We start from the raw sequence: 17991 nt of genomic DNA, 5'->3' as shown, positions 1-17991 counted from the left end.
ACTATTTGGTCAATTACACATTGATTTCCGCTGGCTACACTTATTGTGGTGGATTGCTGTCAAGTTCATCCTGTCACAGCTGGTCTGTAAAGTACTGTGCTACATTTTAACAGCTAGCAAGAATGACAGTTAGTAAGAAAGGCCCAGACCAAGCTTGAGAGATCCTTGTCTTACCTAAAAATCCCCCCTGAGATTTTTCACTCCTCATTCTTTTTTAATTGAATTTATTTATATATTTATGTATTTATTTATTTATTATTGATTTTGGGGGGTAATGGGTTAATAAAATTGTACAGGTTTCGGGTGTACAATTCTATAATACACCATTTGTATATTATATGTTCACCACCTTAAGTCAAGTCTCTTTCCATCACTCCTTTATCTTATTTTACCTGCCCTCGACCCCTTTCTTTCTGTCAGTCCCTATACTGTCATTCAAGTTATGAGTCTTTCTTTGTTTGTTTGCTTAATTCCTTCAGCCTTCTCACCCAGCCCCTAACTCTTTCCCTTCTGACAGCTGTCAGTCTGTTCTCTGTACCTATGAGTCTGTCTTCATTTCACGTATTAGTTCAGTTTGTTCATTAGATTCCACACATGACTGAGATCATATAGTATTTATCTTCCTCTGACTGGGTTATTTCACCTAACATTATGTTCTCCAGGTTCATCCATGCTGTCACAAGAGGTAAGATTTTCTTCTTTTTTACTCCTGAGTAGTATTCCATATTATAAATGTACCATTGATGGGCACTTGGGCTGCTTCTAAAGCTTAGCTATCGTAAACAATGCTGCAGTGAACATAGGGGTGCATATATTATTTTGAATTAGTGTTTCAGGTTTGTTCAGATATATTCTCAGAAGTGGAATTGCTACTTCCAGCCAACATGGAGAAGTAGATGGAAACATTGTGCCTCCTCGCACAACCAAGTTTAAAGACAACAAAGTTTTAGTAATAAAAACGCAAACAAAATACAGAAAATTGAACTGTACGGAAGTCCGACAACAACGAACCGTTCAGCCAGACCAGTAAGAGGGACGGAGTCCGCAGCTGGCGGAGCGGGGTTGTGCAGGGAAAAGTGGCCAGACCAACCCAGGTGCGCAGCCAGGGTTGGCAGATCCCAGGTGTGGAGTGGCAATGGGCAGACCCAGTGGGGGCACAAGGCAGCTGGCTGATGGCGGTCACACATTCACACACAGATAAAGCAGGCAGAGGAGTGAGCAGTGAGACAGACTACGCAGGCTAGGGCCCCAGCGACAGGAATTGAAGCCTAGAAGCACCAGTTGGAAAACCTTTTGGGGTCGAGGTGCCGGGAGAAGCTCCCAGGCTCACAGAGAGTTTGTTGGAGAGACCCACAGGGTCCTGGAGGGTGCACAGGCTCACACACCCGGGAGCCAGCACCAGGGGGGGCTCAGTTTGCTTGAGGGAAGCAGCAGAGGGGACTGAAATCCAAGAGAGAACAGAACAAATGTTATTGCCCCTCTCTGACCCCGCCCCCACATAGAGCATTACAACCCAGCAACTAGTTCGCCCCACCCTGGTGAACACTTAAGGCTCCTCTCCTCATACATAACAGGCTCGAACAGACCAAGACATTATGGCTCAAGAACAGCTCGAAGCCCCAGAGCCAATACTTCTAAGTGACCAAGAGATAGCCAACCTATCAGATGCACAGTTCAAAACACTGGTCATCAGGATGCTCACAGAACTGGTTGATTTTAGTCACAAATTAGAGGAACAAATGAAGGATAAACTAATTGAAATGAAGGGAAATGCACAGGAAACCAATGGTGATGGAAAGGAAACTGGGACTCAAATCAAGGGAGTGGACCAGAAGGAAGAAAAAAATGACTAAACAGAAAAGAATAAAGAAACAAGAATTCAAAAAAATGAGGAGAGGCTTGGGAACCTCCAGGACATCTTTAAATGTTCCAGCATCTAAATTATAGGGGTACCATAGGGGAAGAGGAAGAGCAACAAGTGGAAAACTTATCTGAACAAATAATAGGGGAGAACTTCCCCAATCTGACAAAGGAAATAGACTTCCAGGAAATCCATGAAGCTCAGACAATCCCAAAGAAGATAGACCCAAGAAGGAACACACCAAGGCGCATCATAATTATATTAGCCAAGATTAAAATGGAGAGAATCCTAGAAGCAGCAAGAGATAAGGGGACAGTCACCCACAAAGGAGTTCCCATCAGACTGTCAGCCGATTTCTCAAAAGAGACCTTACAGGCAAGAAGTGGCTGGAAAGAAGTATTCCAAGTCATGAAATCCAAAGACCTACAACCAAGATTGCTCTATCCAGCAAAGCTTTCATTTAGAATAGAAGGGCAGATAGAGTGGGCTTCTCAGATAAGTCCAAATTCAAGGAGTTCATCATCACCAAGCCCTTATTATATGAAATGTTAAAGGGACTTATCTAAGAAAAAGAAGATAAAAAATATGAATAGTGAAAGGACAGCAAACTCACAGTTATTAAGAACCACAACAAAAACAAAAGCAAACTAAGAGGACAGCTAGATCAGGAACAGAACCATAGAAATGGAGATCACATGGAGTGTTAGCAACAGGGGAGTGGGAGGAGGAGAAGGGGGGAGAAGGTACAGAGAATAAATAGCATAGATGGTAGGTAGAAAATAGACAGGGGGGAGGGCAAGAATAGTATAAGAAATATAGAATCTAAAGAACTCGTGACACATGGTCATAAACTGAAGGGGGGAATGGTGGGGGAAGGGATGTGCAGGATGGAGGGGAATGAAGGGAGGAAGTAGGACAACTGTAATGGCATAATGAATAAAATATTTTTAAAAAAGAAGTGGAATTGCTAAGTCATAGGCAGTTTCATTTTTAATTTTTTTGCATTGACTAAATGCTTTCCACAGTGGTTGCACCAGTCTAGCTTCCCACCAACAGTGCAAAAGGGTTCCCCTTCACATTCTCAGAAGCACTTGTTTTTTGTTGATTTATTGATGATAGTCATTCCTACAAGTGTGAGATGAGTCTCATTGGGATTGAATTTGCATTTCTATGATGATTAGTGACATCAAACATCCTTTCATATGTCTATTGGCCATCTGTGTGTCATCTTTGGAGACCTGTACGTTCAGGTCCTTTGCCCATTTCTTAACTGAATTGTTTGTGTGTGTGTGTGTGTGTGTGTGTGTGTGTGTGTGTGTGTGTTGAGTTTTATAAGCTCCTAATAAATTTTGAATATTAAGCCCTTATCAGATGTATTGGCAACTATGTTTTCTCATTCTGTGGGTTGTCTTTTCATTTTGTTGATGGTTTCCTTTGCTGTGAAACACCTTTTTAGTTTGATGAAGTCCCATTTATTTTTTTCTTTTGCTTTCTTTGCCTGAGGAGATATAAAAATATTGCTATGAGAAATGTCTGAGATTTTCCTGCCTATGTTTTTGTTTGGAATTTTATGATTTCAAGTGTAACATTTAAGTTTTTTATCCATTTTGAGTTTATTCTTGTGTATGGTGTAAGAAGGTGATCTAGTTTCATATTTTTACATGCATCTGTCCACTTTTCCCAGCACCATTTATTGAGTACACTACCTTTACCCCATTGCAGGTTTTCACCTGCCTTGTCAAGTAATTAACTAGAGGCATGTATTTATTTCTGGTCTTTCTATTCTGTTCCACTGATCTATAGTCTGTTTTTGATTACTATGGCCTTGTAGTATAGTTTGATATTAGTTAGCATGATTCTTCCAACTTTATTCTTTTTTCTCAAGATTGCTGAAGCTCTTTCAGAGTTTCCCATAAAATTTTGAGATATTTGTTCTTATTCTGTGAAATATACCATTGGAATCTTGAGAGGAATTGCATTGAATCTAAACATATGTTGAATCTAAAGGTATGGACATTATAATGATATTAATTATTTTCTATTTATGAACGTGGTGTATACTTCCACTTATTTGTATCTTCTTCAGTTTCTTTCTTCAGTGTCTTATAATTTTTCAAGTACAAGTCTTTTACATCCTTGTTAAATTTATTCCTAGGTATTATATTTTTTGAAGCAATTGTAAATGGGATTGTTTTCTTAGTTTCCCTTTCTGATACTTCATTACTGATGTATAAAACTGCAACTGATTTCTGGATATTTACTTCGTATCCTACTATTTTACTGAATTCATTGATCAGTTCTAATAGTTTTTAGATGGAATGTTTAGGGTTCTTTATATACAGTATCATGCAATCTAAGAATAATGACAGATTTTCTTCTTCCTTTCCAATTTGAATGCCTCTTCTTCTTGTCTTAATGCTGTGGCTAGGACTTGTTAATAAGAGTAATAAAAAGGACATCCCTGTCTTGTTCCTGATCTTGAAAGAAAAGCTTTTTATTTTTTTCATTTTTAAAAAGAGACTTTTAGTTTGTGCCCATTGAGTACGATGTTGGCTGTGGGTTTGTCATATATGGCCTTTATTATGTTGAAGTATGTTCCCTCTATTCTCACTTTGCTGAGTTTTTATCATAAATGGGTGCTAGATTTTATCAAATGCTTTTTCTGCAGGTATTGTTTATGAGGTCTATCACATTTATTGATTTGTGGATATTGTAGTAACCTTGCATCCCAGGAATAAATCCCACTTGCTTATAATTTATGATCTTTCTAATGTATTACTGGATCTGTTTTGCTAACATTTTGTGGAGGATTTTAGCATCTATGTTCATCAGCCTATATTTTTCTTTCTTTGTTGTGTCTCTATCTGGTGTTAGAATTACAATAATGTTGGCATCATAAAATGAGCTTGGTAGTCTTTCTACTCTTGAAATTTTTGCAATAGTTTGAGAGGGAGAGGTGTTAGTTCTTCTTTGAATAGTTAATAAAATTCACATGTGAAGCCATTTAGTCCAGGACTTTGGTTTATTGGAAGTTTTTGAATTACTGCTTCAATTTCACTAGGAGTAATTTGTATATTCAGATTGTATGTTGCTTGAAATTTATCCATCTTTTCCAGGTTGTTGGCATACAGTTGTTTATAATATTTTCTTACAATCCTTTGTATTTCTTTGGTGTAAGTTGTTATTTCTCCTTTTTCATTTCTGATTTCATTCATTTGTGTTCTCTCTCTTTTTTTCTTGATGAGCCTGGTTAAAAGTTTGTCAATCTATTTATCTTTCAAAAAAACCAGCTCCTAACTTCATTGATCTTTTGTAGTTTTTAGACTCCATTTTGTTTATTTCTGCTTTGATCTTTATTATTTCCTCCCTTCTACTCACTTTGGGCTTTGTATATAATTTTTGTTCACTTCTTTTAAGTCTAAAGTTAGGTTGTTTGTTTGAGCTTTCTCTTGTTTCATGAAATAGGCCTAATATGCTGTGAATTTTCTTCTTAGGACTTCTTTCTCTGTGTCCCATAGATTTTGGGTTGTTGGGTTCTCGTTTTCATTTATTTGGGTCCTTTTGGGTATCCTTTGATTTCTTCCTTGATCCCATTGTTAATGCATTCACTGTTTAGTAACATATTATTTAACCTTCATGACGTTGTGTGTTTTTCAGGTTTTTTCTTGTGACTAATACCTAGTTTCATACCATTAAAGTCAGAAAAGATGCTTGATATGACTTCAATCTTTTGAAATTTATTGAGACTTGTTTTGCTTTCACACATGTGGTCTATCTTAGAGAATGTTCCATGTGCATCTGAAAAGAATGTATACTCCTCTGCTTTTGGTTGTAATGCTCTGAAGATATTAATTAAATCCATCTGATCTAGTGTGTCATTTAAGGCTGCTGCTTCCTTGCTAATTTTCTGTCTAGAAGATCTATCCAATGATGTCAATGGGGTGTTAATATCTCTTACTATGACTGTATTACTGATGGATCAAGATTTGCTTTACATATTTATGTGCTCCTAAGTTGGGTGCATAAAAGTTTACAAGGTTTATATCCTATTGTTGGATTGCTCCCGTTATCACTATGTAGTGTCTTTGTTCATCTCATACTGTAGCCTTTGTTTTAAAGTCTGTCTTGTCATATATATATATATATATATATATATATATATATATATATATATATCTCCCAGGTTTTCTTTTCATTTGCATGAAATATATTTTCTATTTCTTTTAGTCTTTGTGTATCTTGTTCTGAGGTGGGTTTCTCATAGAAGGAAAAATGAATAATGGGTTTTCTTTTCTTATCCAATCAGCTACTTTATGTCTTTTGGGTAGAGCATATAAGACATACAAATTTAAAGTGATTATTGATAGGTATGTATTTATTACCATTTTATTTTTTCAACTATCTATCTACCTCTGCTTGTTCTCCTTCTTCTTTTCCCTCTTCCTCCACCTGCTTTTCCTCCCCCTCCTCCTCTTTCTTCTCTTCCTCCTTCTTCTTCCTATTTTTCCCTTCTTCTCTTCTTCCTCACCTCCTCCTTCTTCTTGTCTTTATCTTCTTCATCTTGTTCTTCTTTCTCCTTCTCCTTCCCTTTCTCTGTCCCTTTCTATTCCTCCTGTTCTCCTTCTTCTTCAACCAAGCCCTTTAACATTTCTTGTAATACTGGTTTGGTGGTAATAAAGTCTTAGGTCTTTTTTTCCTGGAAAGTTCATTATTTCTCCTTCAATTTTAAATGATACTGTGTAAAGTACTCCTGGTTGTAGGTCCTTGCTTTTCATTATTTTGGATATTTTATTCCAATCCCTTATGGTCTGAAATGTTTCTCTTGTGAAATGAGCTGAGAGTCTTAGGGCAGATTTTTTTGTAGGTAACTAACTGCTTTTCTCTTGATGCTTTTTAGATTCTCTTTAATGGTTGCCATTTTAATTATGATGTGTCTTGGTGTGGATCTCTCTGGCTCATCTAGTTTGGGACTCTCTGTGCTTGCTGGACTTGTGTGTCTTTTTTCTTCAACAGGTTAGGAAAGTTTTTGGTGATTATTTTTTCAAATATGTTCTCAATCCCTTGCTCTCTCTCTTCTTCTGGTACACCCCTATGATGTGGAGGTTGCTATGCTTCATGATGTCTCAAAGGTCCCTTAAACTACCCTCTTTCTTTTTAGTTCTTTAGACTTTTTGATGTTTTTATTGTGTGTTGTTTTCTACCTTGTCTTCCAAGTCTCTCGTTTTATTCTCTGCTTCATCTAGCCTCCTTTTTATTCCTTCCAGTGTAGTCTTGATGTCAGATATGGTATTCTTCATTTCCGCTGGTTCTTTTTCATGGCTTTTATGTCCTTTTTCACATGTTGTAGTTCTCACTAAGTTCCTTGAATATTTTTATAACCATTACTTTGAACTCTGTATCTGATAAATTGCTTGCCTGCATTTCATTTAGCTCTTTTTCTGAAGATTTCTCCTGTTCTTTCATTTGGTGCCTTCTTCTTTGTCTTCCAATTTTGGCTGCCTCTTGTGTTTGTTTCTATGCATTAGGTAGATCTGCTATGACTCCCAGTCTATGCAGAGTGGCTTTATATAATAGGTGTCCTGTGGGACCCAGTAGTGCAGTCCCACAGGACACAGATCTCCTTGATCACTTGACCTGAGTGCTCTTGGAATATCCCTTCTGTGAGTTATGTGTACCCTCCTGTTGTAATTGAGTCTTTATTGCTGTTGGATCATTTGTGTGTGGAATCAACCCTCAGGCTTGCTGACTGTGAGGCACAACCCTGATCTAGTGTGTGAGATATTGTACAGGTGCTGACCATTATACACGAATTCACCTCAGTCGGGTTTAGTGCCTGCCGAGTTCTCCCTTTGGATATGCTCTTTGTGAAGCTTATTGGATCCTGCTTTAATGTTTTCTGAAGCTGGCCACTGGGGTATGTTGGTTCTGGGCCTCTTGGGAGGTACTTTGGTGTAGGCCAGTGCCAGATGCTGTGTGTGTCTGGGCCTTGGCAACCTGTTTGGAGTTAAGAGTTATGCACATTTTGTGACTGCATCTGCTGGGCTTGGATGCTTGTGAGAAGGACCAAGCTGCACATCAAAGCTGGGTTTTACCAGCAGTGGGCCCTGGAGCAGGTCAGCAAAGTCCCAAGGCACCTCAAGATCTGTCTACACCTAGCTCTACCTGCTGGCTGTCTGTTAGGCTCAGTCACTGACGGAGCATCCAGTGGGAGGATGGGACTTGTGGATCTTCTGTAAGAAGAAGGTGCCATTCAGGCTTCAGAAAAGATGGTTGGTATAGTCTCTGGCCTCATGCCACAGAACTCAGTCAGTCCCAGATTTTCCCCTGCCTCAGCAGAGCACAGACACTAAGAGTCAGGTGGGTAGGGCCTCCAGAGCCCTGACATTGGGTCTGCTGGGAGCTGGGAGGTGGTTCTTTTGAATCACCAATGTGGTGAATGTGCCAGTCAGGTTCAAGGAAAAGTGAGGGGAATGACTGCACCCAAAAGCTGGACAAGTCAGTCACTAATACCTCGTGAGTCTGCCCAGACCTCTACACCCTGGCCAGGGCAGCTGACTCCTCAGCAGGGTCCAAGCTCTGTAGAGTGGGGCAAGATAGAGCCCCAAGGGTAGGGCTATTTCTTTCTCCCAGGCTGATACCACACAGAGGCAAGTATTCCAGCCAGGAAAGACGGTATCTGCAGTATGGGAGAGTGACTCAGCACAGGGAGCCTGGTGGCTGTTCCCTTTCTCCCCAGAGACACAAACCCCAGTCTCTCCTCACACGATTTTAGTCTGCTCTGCTCTCCCTCCACTGGAGCCCAGGTTTTGTGCATCGGACCTTTAAGTGGGTGTCTGTGGCTTCAACAGACTCTATTTCTCCCTGGTAGAAAGAATCTGTGCTGATTTTCACAGACAGATGTTATGTGGGCACCTTCCTGGCTCAGAGCCTGGCTGTAGAGCCCTGCTTTGGGTTTAGACCCCACACTTCTCATGGAGAAACCCCCACAGTGGAGATATCCCTCTGGAACCTCAGCCACTGCCCCTGGGAGTGGGGCCAGGCCTTTTGCATCTCTGCCCTTCCCACCAGTTTCAATGTGACTTCTTCCATAAATTTTTAGTAATAAGACTCCTCTTTAGCCCTGGCTGGTATAGCTCAGTGGATTGAGCGTGGGCCTGCAAACCACACTCAATCGAACTGTGGGATTGCGGTTCGATTCCCAGTCAGGGCACATGCCTGGGTTACAGGCCAGTTCCCAGCAGGGGATGCACGAGAGGCAACCATACATTGATATTTCTCTCCCTCTCTCCTTCCCCTCCTCTCTAAAGATAAATAAATAAATTCTTTTTAAAAATTATTTTAAAAAAAGACTCCTCTTTAGCTAGTTTTCAGTTGGTTATTCAGGATGACCATTCTTTTAGTTGTAATTCCAGTTTGGTCCTGGGAGGAGGTAAGTGTAGCTTCCACCGAAATCTCCACCGCCATCTTGAAATTGCAACTTCACATCTCTTTCTTAAGGGAATAGGGACAAGGGCCATCTTTCTCTAACTGGTTCCTGTTGAACATGGATGGAGTGTGTGTTTGGACATGGAGCAGTGAAAGTCTGGCTGCCTATCTTATGAAAGCCTTGGGGCCCCCTAGGTTCTGGGGGTCCTGAGGACAGAAGGGCTTGAAGAGAGCTCTACTCTAACAGGAGGCATGTGTCACAAGGGGTGAGGCAGCAGTGGGAAGAACCATGGAGATGGAGGCCCTGCCACCCACGAACTCACACTCTGGTGGGGCTCCAGTGAGCAAGATGGACCAGGCTGTTAGCCTCCCTGAGGACAAAGGAGCCAGCAAGGGGGCAAAGGGGAGGTGCTATCATAGTTGAATCTCTTCCCATAAAATTCAGGACACCCAGCCATGGTTTTTATTCAGGGGTCACCTATCGAGCTGCTAGGACAGGTAGAAGCTGGGCAGGAAGTGACCCTGTGCAGAGGGCAAGCCCAGTGGATGAAGCCCAGCGGCCCCAGAGGAGGAAAGGATACCAGATGTGACAGGTCTATACAACATGCAGTCAGCATTCCATGGTTTCTCAGCCACACTGACCCTTGTTGCCAAGTAAAGAGCTGCACCTGGTAAGGCATCTGGGCCTGGGAGAGGGAAGCTGGACACGGCCTTCTGCATCCACTCCCCTGGGACAGTGCACCACAGAAAAGCCCCCTGTGAGGCAGCAGGCTCACAGGGGACATAAGCTCTATGTGTGTACATACAATCACACGCACGGGAGGAGAATAAGGCCACACACATGAGGCCACCCTCTCCTGGCCCACACAGCACCGGGCCCTCTGTGATTAGACATCCTGTTAGACACCGCCCTCAGTTAGCCAGCTACACAGCTGCAGCTCAGAGGCAAATGCCCCTCTGAAAATCAGGATTTGGGGAGAAAGCATCACTCACTGGCAACCTCTTTGTTCCCAAAACTGACTGCATAGCAGGCACTGGGATGAGCCTTGAGAAGAGCAGGTCACCTGAGGTATGTACAGGCCACAGTTCCCACCTATTACAGACTGTGGCTCTGTCACCCCTTGTCCCCATTTTGGAAACAATAAGAGCTCAGGACTGACAGTGAAGTCAGGAAGGAGGTGAGGGCACAGGTTGTCATGAGACAGAAAAGTAAGGAGAGTCAGCCATGTGGCAGGGGCTGTTCACAGGAGGCACTGCGCTGCCTCACTTCGGTTCAGCTGCAGACACCCACACAGCACTCACCTGCTACTGCAGCCCCAGGTCCCAGACATGTGGGCCTGTGGGAGGCAGAGGGCAGGCCAGGCTGGTTGGCTCACCTACCACAGGGCAGACCCAGTCTGCTGAAAGGACAGCTCTGGGTGGTGTGGCCTCCCTGCAGCTGTCTCTGTCCCAGCCCACGTGTGGCAGAGAGGAGTTCTGTTCCTAGCCCCCATGGCTGCCCCTGCTGGGACAAAGCATGGGGCTGCCCCACCCTGGGCTTCCTGGCAGGGCCAGTGCCTGGTCAGCCTGCAACACTGCACTTGGGAAATAGTGCCTCCCTAATGCACAGCCGACTCCAAGCCTGGAGCAGGGCCACCTTGACAGGATGGTTTCCTACCATTGATCCGTTTGTCATATTTCTTAATTTATGCAGAGCTTAATGTCTTTAAGTCAAATAAACAGACTTCTTTTTATCAAATTCTGAAGAATGAGTACACCCCAGGGGCTGCAATCAGTTATTAAATTTAATTTTCCCATAGCCAGCACATTTACATATTAGACAAGGCAAACACAAATATCCACACAAAGGACAAAATCCATCTCCTGCAGGACAGACAACCAGACAACCAGACCAGAGATTTTGTCACTGCAAATGTCTTGGATTGCCCTGCAGGCATCCCTCAACCCTCAGGTCAGGCCCTGAATCTGGCATCCTGGACACAGTTTCTACCTGACCAACCGGAAACAAGCGCGCACCAGAACTGAAACTACCTTTCTGACAACACTAACAGGAATAGAAACGCTAATTAAAGTGACTACCCTCTCCCCTGCTGAAGCACTGCGCGGAAGAGGTTCGGGTGGCCACTCTGCTTCGCTGTTGAAGTTCCCATGCTCAGTGCTGAGGGGGAGTCTCCCATAGAACAGACCCCCCGTCCAGTGGAGACGCAGGTGAGTAAGCCCTGGATGAGCTCACTGCCGACTGCTCCTCCAAGTGCCCCCACCAGGCCCAGAGGGTAGTTCTTTTAAGAGTCCCATCCACTGTCATCAAATCTGGTACTGAACTCAAGGGGTTCACCACCCGGGATGCTCTATTCAGAAAAGAGACATGCTTGTTGCAAGGTGGTTTTATTTACTTTCAGCAAGTAAAGGAGAACATGTATTCATATCCAAAGCTCTGCATCCGGAAAGGAGGCTTAGCCATTGCTCATAAGTACTATTTGGGCGATTACACATTGATTTCCATTGACTACACTTACTGGGTTGGGTTGCTGTCAAGTTCATCCAGTTACAGGTGGTCTGTAAAATACTGTGCTACATTTTAACAGTCGGTGAGAATAGTGTTTAGTAAGAATGGCCCAGACCTTAAGATTCTTGTCCTATCTAACAATTTTTCCTTTCTATTAGTTATAAGAGTTCTTTATATATTCTAAATACAAATCTCTTATCAGATAAGCATTTTACAAGTATATATTCCAAGTCTGTGGATTGTCTTTTTATTTTCTTGATGGTGTTCTGTGAAACAAAAGTTTTTAATTTTGATGAAGTTCAATCTTGCAGTCTTCTCTTTAATCATTTGTGCATTTGGTATAATTGCCTAACCCACAAGTTTACTCCTGTTTTCTTTTAAATTTGTCTGGTTTTACGTCTTACATTTAGATCTATGATCCATTGTCAGTTAACTTTTGTGTATGGTTTGAGGTAGAGATCAAATTCATTCTCTTGGATGTGTCTCAGCACTGTTTGTTGAGAAGCTCTTTTCTCCCAGAGAATTGTCTTGGTACCGTTGCTGACAATAAATTGAGCATAAATGTTAGGCTTTATTTTGGGACTTTCAATTCTATTTAATTGATCAGTCTATCAATAATTCCAGTACCACAATGTCTTATTTTATTCTTGTTTTGTAGTTAGTTTTGAAATTGGCAAGTGTGAGTCCTCCAACTTTGTTTTTCTTTTTCAAGGTTGTTTTGGCTCTTCTAGGTCTCTTGAACTTCTGTATGATTTTAGGATTAGCTTGTCAAATTCTGCAGAAAAGCCATCTGGGATTTTTATTGGGTTTGCATTAAATCTGTAGAAAAGTTGGGGGAGGGCTGCCATCTTAACAATGTTAAGTTTTTAATCAATGAATATGGAATGTTGCTTCATTTATTTAGGTCTTCTTTAATGTCTTTCAACAATGTTTTATAGTTTTCAATGTACCACGTTTGCATTTTTTGTTAAATTTATTCCTAAATATTTTATTCAAAACATTGGTTTTGATTTCTTACAGTGTTTCTCTATGTACATAACAAAATACCAATTTACAGATTACAATTTTCCTCCTTTTTGCAGAAAGAAAGAAGGAAAGCAGGAAGGGAGCTTATAAGCCATGTCATTATAACAGTACTTTGTTTTGTTTTTATTTTTGTTTTTCCACTTAATATATCTTGGAGTGTTTTCTCTAGCAATATATAGAGAGCCTTCTTATTCCTTTTTTATACCTGTCTGGTAGTCCAGTTATAAACTTCCTATAATTTACTCAGTCAATCCCCCATTAGTGGACATTTAGGTTATTTTCGATATTCTGTCATTACAAATATTTCTGCAATGCATTTATCATTTTGCACTTTGGGACAAATCCCGGAGTTTAATCACTGTATTAATGGGTAAATACATCAGTAATTTTGACAAATGTTGCCAAATTGCCCTTCATGAGGTCACTCCTATTTCCTATTCTTCCATAATAATGAGACTGCCATATTCCTTGTGACCTTGCCACAGGTGTTTTTAAGCATCTAAATTTTTAATAATTTACTAGGTGGAAGGTAGTATCCATGTAGTCTGAATTTGTTTATCTCTAGACCAGGCATCTTTATGCTGTTTTTCCTTGTCTGTGAGTTATCTGTTCATTGCCTTTGCCTGATTTTCTGTTGGGTAGCTGGTCTTTTCATTTTTGTTTAGTCTTTAGATATGAGTTGTAAATGTTTTGTTCCTGTTTTTTGCTTGTCTTCGGACTTTCCTTAAGGTGTTTTTTGTTCTCGTTTGTTTGTTTGTTTTGCCATGCAGAAGTTTTTGTTGGGCTGTTTGTTTTGTGTAGTCTATTTCAACAATGTTTTCTTTTATAGATTTTGGATTTTGGGTCATAATTAGAAAGCCCTTTCAAAAATAATTATATTCTATTTACACATTGAAATCACTGGGCCGTTCCTTTTTAATCTAGGAGAAATTATTTTCTGTGCTGGTTTCTAGCCCAGTCACTTCATCTGTATCAAGGATCGTTTCCCCTAAGTTTTATTTTGTTATTTATTTTGAATATTTATTTATTTATTTTTTTAGAGAGGGGGAAGAGAGGAAGAAAGAGAGGTAGAGAAATATCAATGTGTGGTTGCCTCTTGCATGCCCCCTACTGGGGACCTAGCCCACAACCCAGGCATGTGCCCTGACTGGGAGTTGAACCAGCTACTCTTTGATTCACAGGCTGGCACTCAACCACTGAGCCACACCAGCCAGAGTTCCCCTAAGTTTTATGTGAATAGAGAAATCAAGCAAGGAGGGAACCGAATGGAACTCAAATATTATCCCAGTCCAGCTGTCTGTAACACGGTGCCAGAACCAGAATGGCTTTTGATTTCACAAGTCTTTACTGAGGACAACTATGTGTGAGGTAGTTGGTCATTTCTGGGCATTTATCAAGGACCTACACTGTGCCTGGTACTATGGAAGGCACCAGATGCAGAGAGGAATGACATAGCATACGGAGCCAAAGGAGCTACACCCTCAACTGTCAAATTACAAAACTAGACACATGATTAGGTTGAGGGTGCTCAGGCCACATGATCATCCAGGAAGGTACCTGTGATATAGCTCAGAAGAGAGGCAAAGTAACAAAGCAGCTCTGGGGAAATTTTTTATGCTTGGGCTACAAGTTGAGATTCTAGGAGCAGGTCCCAGGTCTGGAGTACTAGTTCGAGGCAATATAATTGACTATAAGTAATCAATTATCTTTTATACCACTTACATCAGAATATTAACTATCATTTGGCAATCATGTCTTTGTCCAGGCACATGTTTATCATGTATGTGTGCTTGAGAAAGTTTTCTCAGCAAAGGCCAGCCTGCACTCTGCATTTTGCAGGCCCTTTCTGAGGGTGACCTGGCTGTGACTCAGCTGTGTTGTCATCACACAGGTTCTGTCACTTTCATACACATCTGTCACTGAACTGTGGCAAATTCATGGTCAAAATCAGCTAACAAGAGGTAAAAATTACAACAGGAAGAAAACTGAGAGAGTGCCTTCACTGGACCTATTCAATAATTTAGTTCTGACTTTAGTCTTCCATGGGAAGACTTACATTCTAACAATCTCTGGAGTTAATGTTGGGTGGAAGTAGAGGCTGTCAAGGGCAGGTCTAAAAGCTATTTTCAGTATTTCAACGAAGCCTGATGAGAAAACATATACAACTAACTGAAATAAAAATTCACCTTTTCCTCTTCCTTCTTCTTCTCCTCCCCTCCCTTCCTTTCCTTCTTGCCCCCCCCACCCCACTGCCACTTCTTCTTTACCTCCTCCCCCTTCTTCATAATTTATAAAAGTGAGGTTGTAAATGGTCATTGTCAATCCTCCTGTGTCACCCAGGTTTTAGGGCCCATATCCCATCTCTCCACTGGGATCCCCTCCTGCCTACATTTCACCAGTGACAACATAGCTCACGCTGTGTTTGCTCAAAGAGTGAATGAGAAATTCCTCCTGTCTTGGAGCTTTTTACTATATTCTCTTTTCAAGTCCCACTGACAGAATTTCTTGGAAAAATTTTGAAGATCAAGAATGAGGAGAAGCAACAAGAGATAAGAAGACAGTTACCTACAAAGGACTTCCCATCAGACTGTCAGCTGATTTCTCAAAAGAGACCTTACAGGCAAGAAGGGGCTGGAAAGAAGTATTCCAAGTCATGAAATCCAAAGACCTACAACCAAGATTGCGCTATCCAGCAAAGCTTTCATTTAGAATGGAAGGACAGATAAAGTGCTTCTCAGATAAGATCAAATTCAAGAAGTTCATCATCACCAAGCCCTTATTATATGCAATGTTAAAGGGACTTATCTAAGAAAAAGAAGATAAAAATATGAACAGTGAAAGGACAGTAAACTCACACTTGTTATTAAAAACCACACCTAAAACAAAAGCAAACTAAGAGGACAGCTAAATCAGGAGTAGAACCATAGACATGAAGATCACATGGAGGGTTAGCAACAGGGGAGTGGGAGAAGGAGAAGGGGGGAGAAGGTACAGAAAATGAGTAGTATGGATGGTAGGTAGAAAATAGATAGGGGGAGGGCAAGAATAGGATGGGAAATATAGAATCTAAAGAACTTGAGACACATGGTCATAAACTAAAGGGGGGGATGGTGGGGGAGGGTGTACAGGGTAGAGGAGAATGAAGGGGGAAATAGAACAACTGTAATGGCATAATTAATAAAATATATTTTTTAAAAAAGAGTGAGGACTTCTGCCAAGATGGAAGCATAGGTGGAGACGCTGTGCTTCCTCACACAACCAAGTTTAGAGACAACTAAATAATAGCAACAGAAAACACAGCCAGTACACAGAAAATTGAACTTTTCGGAAGTCTGATAACAACAAATTCTTCAGCCTGACCAGTAAGAGGGGCGAAATCAGCAGCTGGCAGAGCGGGGTAGCACAGGAAAACTCCGTCAGACGGACTCAGGCACGGGATCCAGGCGCAGGGTTGGACCTGGTGGGCAACTCAGCTAGCAATCTCGGGGAAACAGCGAGGGAGCAGGGCTGCGGGTTGACTGTGGTCGCACATTCGTGTGTGGATAGACAAGTGAGGGAGTGGGTGATTGGATGAGAGCCAGCAGCCCCAGTGGCAATCCGCAGCAGAGGGTGCTGCCATTTCCCACTCTAACCTGGCCTCCACATACAGCATCATAATCCAGCCACCTAAGTGGTCCTGCCCCAGTGAACAACCTAAGGCTCTGCTCTTCACCCAGCTGCGAGAAACAGCAGAGGGGGCCGCCATTTCCCCACTCTGACCCTGCCTCCACATACAGAGTCACAACCCAGCGACCTGGGAGTCCAAGGCTCCGCTCCTCAGACTTAACGGGCACAAACAGACCAAAAATGGCTCAAGAAGATCTCAAAGCCCCAGAGCCTATAAATCTAAGCGATGAAAAAATAGCAAAACTCTCAGACGCACAGTTTAAAACACTGGTGATCAGGATCCTCACAGAACTGGTTGATTATAGCCACAAATTAGACAAACATATGAAGGCGAAACTAATTGAAAAGAATGGAATTACACAGGAAACCAATAGCGATGAAAAGGAAACTGGGACTCAAATTGATGGAGTGGACCAGAAGAAAGCAAATAATGGCCAAACAGAAAAGAGTGAAGAAGCAAGAATTCAAAAAAATGAGGAGAGTCTTAGGAACCTCCAGGACATCTTTAAAGGCTCCAACATCCGAATTATAGGGGTACCAGAAGGGGGAAAGGCACAGCCACCAGTGGAAAACTTATTTGAACAAATAATAAAGGAGAATTTCCCCAATCTGGCAAAGGAAATAGACTTCCAGGAAATCCAGGAAGCTCAGAGAGTCCCAAAGAAGTTGGACCCAAGAAGAAACACACCAAGGCACATCATCATTACATTAGCCAAGATGAAAATGAAGGAGAGAATCCTAGAAGCAGCAAGAGCTAAGGGGACAGTCATGTACAAAGGAGTCCCCATCAGACTGTCAGCTGATTTCTCAAAAGAGACCTTACAGGCAAGAAGGGGCTGGAAAGAAGTATTCCAAGTCATGAAATCCAAAGACCTACAACCAAGATTGCTCTATCCAGCAAAACTTTCATTTAGAATGGAAGGACAGATAAAGTGCTTCTCAGATAAGATCAAATTCAAGGAGTTCATCATCACCAAGCCCTTATTATATGCAATGTTAAAGGGACTTACCTAAGAAAAAGAAGTTAAAAAAACATGAACAGTGAAAGGACAGCAAACTCACAGTTATTAACAACCACATCTAAAACAAAAGCAAAGTAAGAGGATAGCTAGATCAGGAGCAGAACCATAGAAACGAAGATCACATGGAGGGTTATCAACAGGGGAGTGGGAGAAGGAGAAGGGGGGAGAAGGTACAGAAAATAAGTAGCATAGATGGTAGGTAGAAAATAGATAGAGGGAGGGCAAGAATAGTAGGGGAAATATAGAATCCAAAGAACTTGAGACACGTGGTCATAAACTAAAGGGGGGTAATGGTGGGGACAGGGGGGTAGGGTGGAGGGGATGAAGGGGGGAATAGAACTGTAACAGCATAATCAATAAAAAATATTATAAAAATTTAAAAAAGAGTGAGGAGCCAACACTGTCATCCATCTGCTCCTTCTCATGGCGACAATACCTCTCAGACCACTGTGGAGAAAGAGATGGAATTGTGTTAGGCCCTTGTG

General features: G+C 41.7%; 1 protein-coding gene across 7 annotated transcripts in view; it reads left to right on the top strand.

Annotated features, from left to right (window-relative positions):
* Positions 1 to 17991, top strand: part of TNFRSF13B (TNF receptor superfamily member 13B) — a 79115-nt gene that overhangs the window by 9448 nt on the left and 51676 nt on the right. For 5 of the 7 annotated variants that reach the window (XR_008391708.1, XM_053665713.1, XM_053665711.1 and 2 more), the window contains exon 1: positions 11372 to 11494. The exons of the other annotated variants lie outside the window; for them this stretch is intronic. The gene's annotated coding sequence lies outside the window, so the exon portion shown is untranslated. Of the gene's footprint in view, positions 1 to 11371; positions 11495 to 17991 lie in introns of those variants that run through there. 7 annotated transcript variants of the gene reach the window in all.

The sequence above is a fragment of the Artibeus jamaicensis genome, unplaced genomic scaffold (genome assembly GCF_021234435.1).
Source record: "Artibeus jamaicensis isolate MK-2021 breed Jamaican fruit bat unplaced genomic scaffold, CSHL_Jam_final contig_419, whole genome shotgun sequence".
NCBI classification, from domain to species: domain Eukaryota; kingdom Metazoa; phylum Chordata; class Mammalia; order Chiroptera; family Phyllostomidae; genus Artibeus; species Artibeus jamaicensis.
The sequence above is the reverse complement of the archived record's forward strand: the minus strand, read 5'-3'. Positions and strand labels throughout refer to the sequence as shown.